This window comes from Fragaria vesca, linkage group LG1 (genome assembly GCF_000184155.1).
Source record: "Fragaria vesca subsp. vesca linkage group LG1, FraVesHawaii_1.0, whole genome shotgun sequence".
In the NCBI taxonomy this organism is placed as follows: domain Eukaryota; kingdom Viridiplantae; phylum Streptophyta; class Magnoliopsida; order Rosales; family Rosaceae; genus Fragaria; species Fragaria vesca.
In genome coordinates, this window is record NC_020491.1 from 1,105,198 (window position 1) to 1,112,990 (window position 7,793).

The window sequence follows — 7,793 nt, forward strand, 5'->3', positions numbered from 1 at the left end:
CTAACATGCATACTAAACCGTTACACAACATGTACAATCATAATCAAGTCACAAAGAAGATCATACAATCACACATATCATATAAAACCCAAAACCAGAAAATATTTATCAATAAACTCAAAGTTCTTACACAGTAATTACAAACATAAACCATGGATGTCTTCATCCTTAACCTACCTATAAGGTTCGGCAAGGTTGAAAGGGAAATTGGTGGAAGATTACAGTGGAGGCAAGGAATGGTTCGGCTGTGCTTGTGTTTGCTGTGTAAGGGAGGTTTTTTTAGGTAGAGTTTAGGCTTGCTAGAACTTAAAACAATTGAAGGACTCTCCAAACTATGCATACAACAGCCCTATTTATACAGAAAACCTATAGAGAAACCCTAGTTGCATCGGCAAAGGAAAGGCAGTCCTATTCCAACTCTCTTTCCTATTTGCTCAATGATTCCTTCTTCAATGCAGCTTGTGTATCCGAATTTGGACTCCATCTTCTGATTCCTTGGACCTTCCTACATGTTTATGGATCCATGTAGGCCTCATGTACGAAATCTTGGGTTTTGATGGCAGCCAAAGCAGTGATGAATTCGGCAAGGTCAAGCTTTCCCGGTTTGACCGGGAAACCTTAACTTAACCAAAACAAGGCTGCCTTGATGCTTCTTCGAACTTTCTCCTTTTGTTCAGCTTCCCAACACTACATTAGGCTCTTGATACACCTCTTGTCAAATTTGGGAAGCCCTTTTGTTGAAGAATCATCTCCCAAAACTCGTTTGACAACTAAGGCAGTTTCTGCCCAGTTTTGCAGCCTGACCTCTGTCCACTGTTTTGATCATAACTCCTTCGTCTCAACTCCGATTGCTGCGATCCAAGTGAGGTTGAAAACTAGACACACACAGCTTTAAGTCCATATGTGGCACGCCTTCTAACTCCTCCTAGATCTCGAGATATGATTTTCCGAAATAGATGTACGTTTTCTGGCAGATTCTGTCCGAGACCAAAAACAATGTCTAGAAGTGTTCCTTCCTCTTCCGTGGCCTCACTTGTTGTCATTCATGAGTCCATTCACCATGATTCTTGATACGTAACGTTCATGTACCTGTCTTCTGCACATTTAAACAAGATACATCAAAACTGACAAGGTAACCCAATAACGAATCACGGTAAAACGTCCAAGTGATAGTCCAAAAACGGTTTTCATCATTTAAGTGCAATTTTCTGTATAAAAACGACTAGTAGTCACAACTCTACAGAAAAACCCTCTTGACTCTAAAATAAGTAAAAACAAACATACTAAGGCACAAACAAAGTGTAAATGGGGGTGAAAATCCATTAAGATCATGGCGTAAAAACGCACTTATCAGAGTTCGAAAAAAAAGCTAAATCGATTGTCACACAATAAGAGTTAAACCACAAGTGAAATATGAGGAAGAAAGAACACTTAGGTTTTGAGTATCTTATTCTAGCAACCATTACCACAAATAACAAGATCGAAAAGAATATTTGCGATAACGATTACTCTACCCACAATCCTGAATACTATTCCAACAATCAAGGGTAATAATACTCAAAATTGGGTGATTGGAAAACCACAATCTTTAGAAATCCAAATGGAAATAGATATATGCAATGGGCAAATTTCATCATACTCATGCCATAACATAAATTGAAATACAAATTCCCTAATTCAGTATTTCAATTTGTATTTCAATTCCAACACACCAAACATATATAGATTAAGAAGGGGAAAACCTAAATCATACATCTAGAGTGAGGAAATTAAAGCAAGAGTACACAAAACATGTGAATAAACATCAATTTTATTAATTCCTCATCAACACCACACAAATCCAAACTTGAGTTTCAAAACCCTAAAAACCATGAGAGTCACACACAAATACATATCCATACTCATCAACAACACCATAAGAAGGAGATAATAATAGAGAGAAAGAAAAGGGAGAAAGAAGAGGGAAAAAGAGGAGAAGTCCATGGAAGTCAAAGCAAAGCTTGTCAATAGCAAATGCCCAAACTCTATGGCTTCTCTTGCTACCCTTATGGAGCCATGGTGGAGAGATGGTGGTCTAGAAACCGGAGATGTGTGTGCCTCCTCCTTGTGCAAGCCTACATGTGAAAAATGGGGGAAGGAGAAGAGAAGAGGAAGAGAGGAGGGAGAGAACTCCCCAATTCGGCCAAAAGCCTTGTGGTGGTGAAAAGTAGGTCTAGAATGTTAGGAAAGTGTGTTAAAGTATGTTCAAATAGCCACTTGGGTTCAAGGGTCAAGATTATACTTGTAACCTAGATCCAAGGCTCAAAATCAAAGAGAAAATGGGTAAAATGAAATGACTAAATTTAAATGCAAAACAATTAGGTTTGGGTCTTAACTTGGGGGCTTCTTTGGTCTTTTGCCTTGGGCTTGGGTCTTCACTTGTGGACTTCTTTGGTCTTGTGCCTTGGTCTTTTTGCTCTTGGTCCGAGTTGACTCCGTTGACCCAAAGGTCAACCCGTTGACTTTTGTCCTTAAGTCGGAAATTGTCCCTTTTTTTTCCTCAATTAGTCACTTCTAATGTCTTTTTCTTTTTTTGACCATAATTTCCTACAAATGAAGAAAACAAAGTAAATACTACAAATAGTGCTTGAGTACTCGTTAATTTCAAGGTAATTAGGTATAGATGCACACGTAAATTGCGTGTGCAACACACGTCTCTAGGAAAGCAAAAATCAGAATTTTCATACTATTTTCTGCTTCAACTCTAACAAATTCTATATTTTACAGATTACGTACATATATAATTATTCCCTAAAATTTTCTTTATATTTGGATATTGGACATAGAGAAGGTAGGGCTGGCATTGGTAGGTATACCAACTATATTTTGCAATACCATGTACCAACCAACTTAAAATTGGTAGGCAAAATCTTGTACCAAAACCAACCGTCAAAGTTGGTATACCAACTTAGTTGGTACGGTTAGTACTCGGTTGGTACGGTTGGTATTGGACCTCTACCAAGTTTAAATCGAGGCCCAATAAACTGAAAGGCTCAGCTCATTTAAATCCTGTTTTTGGGCCTATACCAAACTTCTATCAATTATCAAACTATTCAAAATTCAAACACATTCAAAGTTTCACACATCATATAATTTCAAATGCATAAACAAGCAAGATCAAAAGTTCAAAAGTTCAAATGCAACAAGCCAACAACGTCCAAAGTCTAATTGCTATGAGTAAGAGAAGAGAAGTTTATATGTATGATGTCTTTTTGGTTAGTACACATGATTGTTGTGATTATAGATAGCAAGAGAGACTATTTAGGCTTAGTTTGGTATTGAGGTGAGAAAAATCTGTTGTATAAAAACTCAGCTATAAAAATAATCTGCTGTAAAATAAATTTCTTCTATTCTCTGTATATTAACTAAAAAGACACAACATACATATAAACTTCTGTTTTGCCGTGAAAAATAAAACACAACAATCATGTGTACTAACCAAAAAGACATCATACATATAAACTTCTCTTCTCTTACTCATAGCAATTAGATAGATCATTGCAGATTTGCAGTATTGCAGAAAGTAAGTATATTCAGTATTGCAGATTTGCAGTATTGCAGAAAGTATATACATAAAGTATATTCAGTATTGCAGAAGTATATACAGAAAGTATATTCAGTATTGGAGAAAGTATATACAGAAAGTATATTCAGTATTGCAGAAGTATATACAGAAAGTATATTCAGTATTGTAGATTTGCAGTATTGCAGAAGTATATACAAAAAGTATATTCAGTAATGCTTGAACAATCAGAGAAGAACATTAGTCTATCTCTCTATCTATCTCCTCATTCAAACCCTACCCTCTTCTTCTTCTCTCTCATTCTCTCTAACTTGAACAGAAATCAACATTGCTACCCAATTCACTCCTACTCTCTAACTATCAAAAGGTCCATTCTTTCTTACAAGCTATCGGCATTTCATAATCTACCTTCTATTCATCCAACAGATGAAATCATAACTCTAAAGCCAATGCAGAATAATCAAAACAAGCACATAAGTGAAACACAACAAATCATATCTCAAAGCCAAATCACCATCAAAATGTTCACAGAGCATAGAACACAATCAACACATAGATTGATAGATAACAATCATAACACATAGATTGATCATTGATAGATACACATAGATAATAGATTGATAGATACATACGGAGATTCGAGGCTTGGTGCTGCGAAGTCGACGGCGAGTTGAGGCGCTGGCCTTCGTCAGAGAGTCGAGGCGCTGCCCAGCGCTGCCCTTCATCGAAGAGTCGAGGCGCTGCCCTTAGCGCTGTCGAGTCGATGTGGCCGAGGTGCTGCTAAGTTGACGACAAGAGAGGCGAGGTGGCTAGAAGCTAAGTCGAGGTGGCGGAGCAGAGGAGGTGTTGCGAAGTCGAGGTGGCGGAGCCGCGGGGTGCTGCGAAGCAGCGAGATGAGGCGAGAGAGGCGAGCGTGAGAGGTGACTCAGGTGAGTTACTGAGAATAGATCCACAGTCCACAAAGATCAACGGCTTAGATTAATAGGTTTAATTATTTTTTATTTTTTATTTTTTTTAATATAACTCGGTTGGTACATGGTATACTGTATTTTGGGAAAATCTGTACCATGTACCAACCGACTTCTAAAACTTGGTACGGTAGTACTGTACCGAAAACTCGGTTACCAACTACTTGGCATACCAATTTGTTTGGTACGGTTGGTACATGGTTGGTTGGTATCGCCAGGGTCCAAATTGCCACCCCTAAGAAAAGCTGTTGAAGTTGCTCTAAGAGCCTCCAGGCCTAATGGTAATTAAAACGTTTAAAACATGTAATTTTAATTCTTTAAAAAATAAAAAGATAAACTTATTGTTTGAAAAATTATTTAGAATGTACTTTGAATATTAATGTAGTTACAAATTAAATTTCGTAATTCCCACCTATTTCTTGCAGTGCCAAACACAATCTAATACGAATTAATTACGTTCAAATCACTTGGTACCGCGTGGCCGAGATCATTACAAGGCCCAAGGCAACACCAAGCCCTATTGACTGCGTAATTTATGACCCCTTCTTGCCTTGGGCTTTGGAGGTAGACAAAGATTTTGGTCTAGCCACGGCTGCCTTCTTTACTCAAACCTGTACCGTTAATTACACTTACTATCTTGAGCATCATCGTCCTGGACTGCTTAGGAGTCCAGCTTCTTGTCCTAATAATCTTCCTCTCGGACTGCATATTCTTGAGCGTCAAGATATGCCGTCCTTCTTTTCTGTCCCGGGCTCGTATCCAGCTTACTTTGAGATGGTGTTGAACCAATTCTCTAATACCGACAAAGCTGATTTCATCTTCGCCAACACTTTCTACAAGTTAGATCGAGGAAGAGGTACGGAAGTTACTAGCTAGTTTTGTTCAAGAAATGAAAATATAGTAGCATTTGATTTAATTTGATACGAATGGTACGTCTGCAGGTGGTGGATTCGATGTCTCAAGTTTGTCCAATGCTGACAATAGGGCCAACGATTCCATCTGCATACTTGGACAATAGCATCAGAGACGACAAGGATTATGGGGTTCATCTGTTCAAGACAGACTACTCGGTCTGCACCGACTGGCTCAATACCAAGCCGGCAGGCTCCGTCGTGTACGTAGCCTTTGGTAGTATAGCCAATCTAAGTGACAAGCAAATGAAGGAACTTGCCTTGGGGTTGAAGGCAACCAACTTCCACTTCTTGTGGGTGGTCAGGGATTCAGAAGAGGCAAAGCTTCCCGATAAGTTCAAAGAAGAGACGGCCGAGAAAGGGTTGTTAGTGAATTGGAGCCCTCAGCTGGAAGTGTGTCACACAAAGCAATAGGGTGTTTTTTCACGCACGGAGGGTGGAATTCGACGATTGAAGCATTGAGCATGGGAGTGCCGATGGTTGTAATGCCACAGTGGACGGACCAGCCTACCAATTCGAAATTGGTTGAGGGTCTTTGGAAGGTTGGGGTTAGAGTGAAGGTTGATGAGAATAGTGGGTTGGTTGGGAGAGAAGAGGTTGAGTTGTGCGTTAGGAGGGTGATGGGGGAGGGAGACATGGGGATTGAAATGAAAAGGAATGCTAAGAAGTGGAGGGAGCTGGCTATTGAGGCAGTGAATGAGGGTGGCACCTCGGATAAGACTATTGATGAATTTGTATCCAGGTTGGCCAGCGTTTGATCTGTTCTCGCGCGCCGTTGATCGGAATCATCATCGGATCATTGTATTGTTGTTTACCGTGATATGAAACATAATCAAACGATTACAGTTCCAAAAACTCATAGTTAGCTAGCTAGCCAAGATCCGTATATATCAATTATTGATTGCATATTTTTGTGATCTATGATAGGATTCTAAGGATCATGAATTATTGAGGCTAATTGCAAAAAATAAAATAAAACAGTAAAGGAAAACAATGGCTGTATAATTGTCTACATCTTGTATTTCTGATGATAAGGTGAACAGTACAAGTGTATAACACTACAACATAGCATTTATATTAGGCAATAAGTATTACAAGTTAATGACCTAACTATATAGTCATCTTAATAGTTATATATACCACCAATCTTAGGTCGGGATGAAAACATGAGATACCGTTATGATATTTTCATAACTTAATATACCAAAGTTTATAAAGATTAAAAGTTTGTAAACTATTCGGACGAATTTCTCAAAATCTCTATAAAAAAAACGATCTATATCTATCAAAAGTAGAAAACTACCTAGGCAATTTTAATGCTGCTAGAAGCAAAAGAATCGCAACCCAAAAATATCAGACCAAATAATCCAGGCAACAACGAGTTCGAATAAAGTCATAAACACGTTTCTCAATTATTTCGAGATTTGACGGATCTTTTATTGCGGCAAAGATGAAAATCAACTTGTATGAGAAACATGTACAGCTAGCAGATTTCCACGATCTACCCGGTACTTGTAAACATAAGCAATGATGTCAATACCTTCATAGCTTCACATGCAGTAGTGATCATCGATCACTTTCGATCTGCTGAGTGCTGACAGTAACAGCTTGATGATAAACACCAGCCATGCAAATGACGTCCTTTTCTTCAAGCTCGATCGTTAAGCTTGAACAGCGTACATATATATTACTAAAGACACTTGTATACTATAGGCAGCTGAAAGCCAGCGTGTGTCATTCCGTAACTAGCTCATATTCGATACAATAAGAATGTTGATGTTTTTTAAGTTTGAAATCTACGTCAACAGTGATCGCGGCCATATATTATATATGATCCATCTACTACCAGTCCATCAGTGACTTAGTAGTGAGAAACCTTGATCGGAAACGGACGAAAGGCCAATGATTGCTAGTAGCTACAGGCCGGCCTATCGTATTCTCCTCGGAAGGCAATATTCAATCCGACGAGAGAATTGATTTGTGATCGGTTCTGTCTTGCCTCGGGGCTATCCGACTGTCAACCCAAATCTACCAATCAAACCCTAATTAATTACACGGGCTACACGTCTACGTGTATCAACCCAATTCACCATTTCGTGTGATCTCTATACTACTACTTATACATGCATCTATCATTCCGAGCTAGATAGCTAGCTGCAACATTGCACGCCTTCAATTGTGATCATCCATTATTGCCTCGCTTGTCAAATTGAGGGAAATGGAAATGGAAATGAAAATGAAAACGGGAAATGCTGAGGCTCAACCTCAGCAAAGTCACGTCCTTGTGTTCCCGTTTCCTGTTCAGGGTCACATGAACCCAATGGTTCAATTCGCCAAGCGCCTTGTCTCCAA

The 7,793-nt window shown here is 38.9% G+C and overlaps 1 pseudogene across 1 annotated transcript; it reads left to right on the plus strand.

Moving 5' to 3' along the window:
* The first annotated feature begins 152 nt into the window (after positions 1-152).
* LOC101294796 lies at positions 153-6,404 on the plus strand (annotated as a pseudogene). Its single transcript, XR_183812.1, has 4 exons — positions 153-273; positions 530-602; positions 4,956-5,394; positions 5,472-6,404. The product of XR_183812.1 is annotated as a UDP-glycosyltransferase 74F2-like (transcript).
* Positions 6,405-7,793: the final 1,389 nt, after the last annotated feature.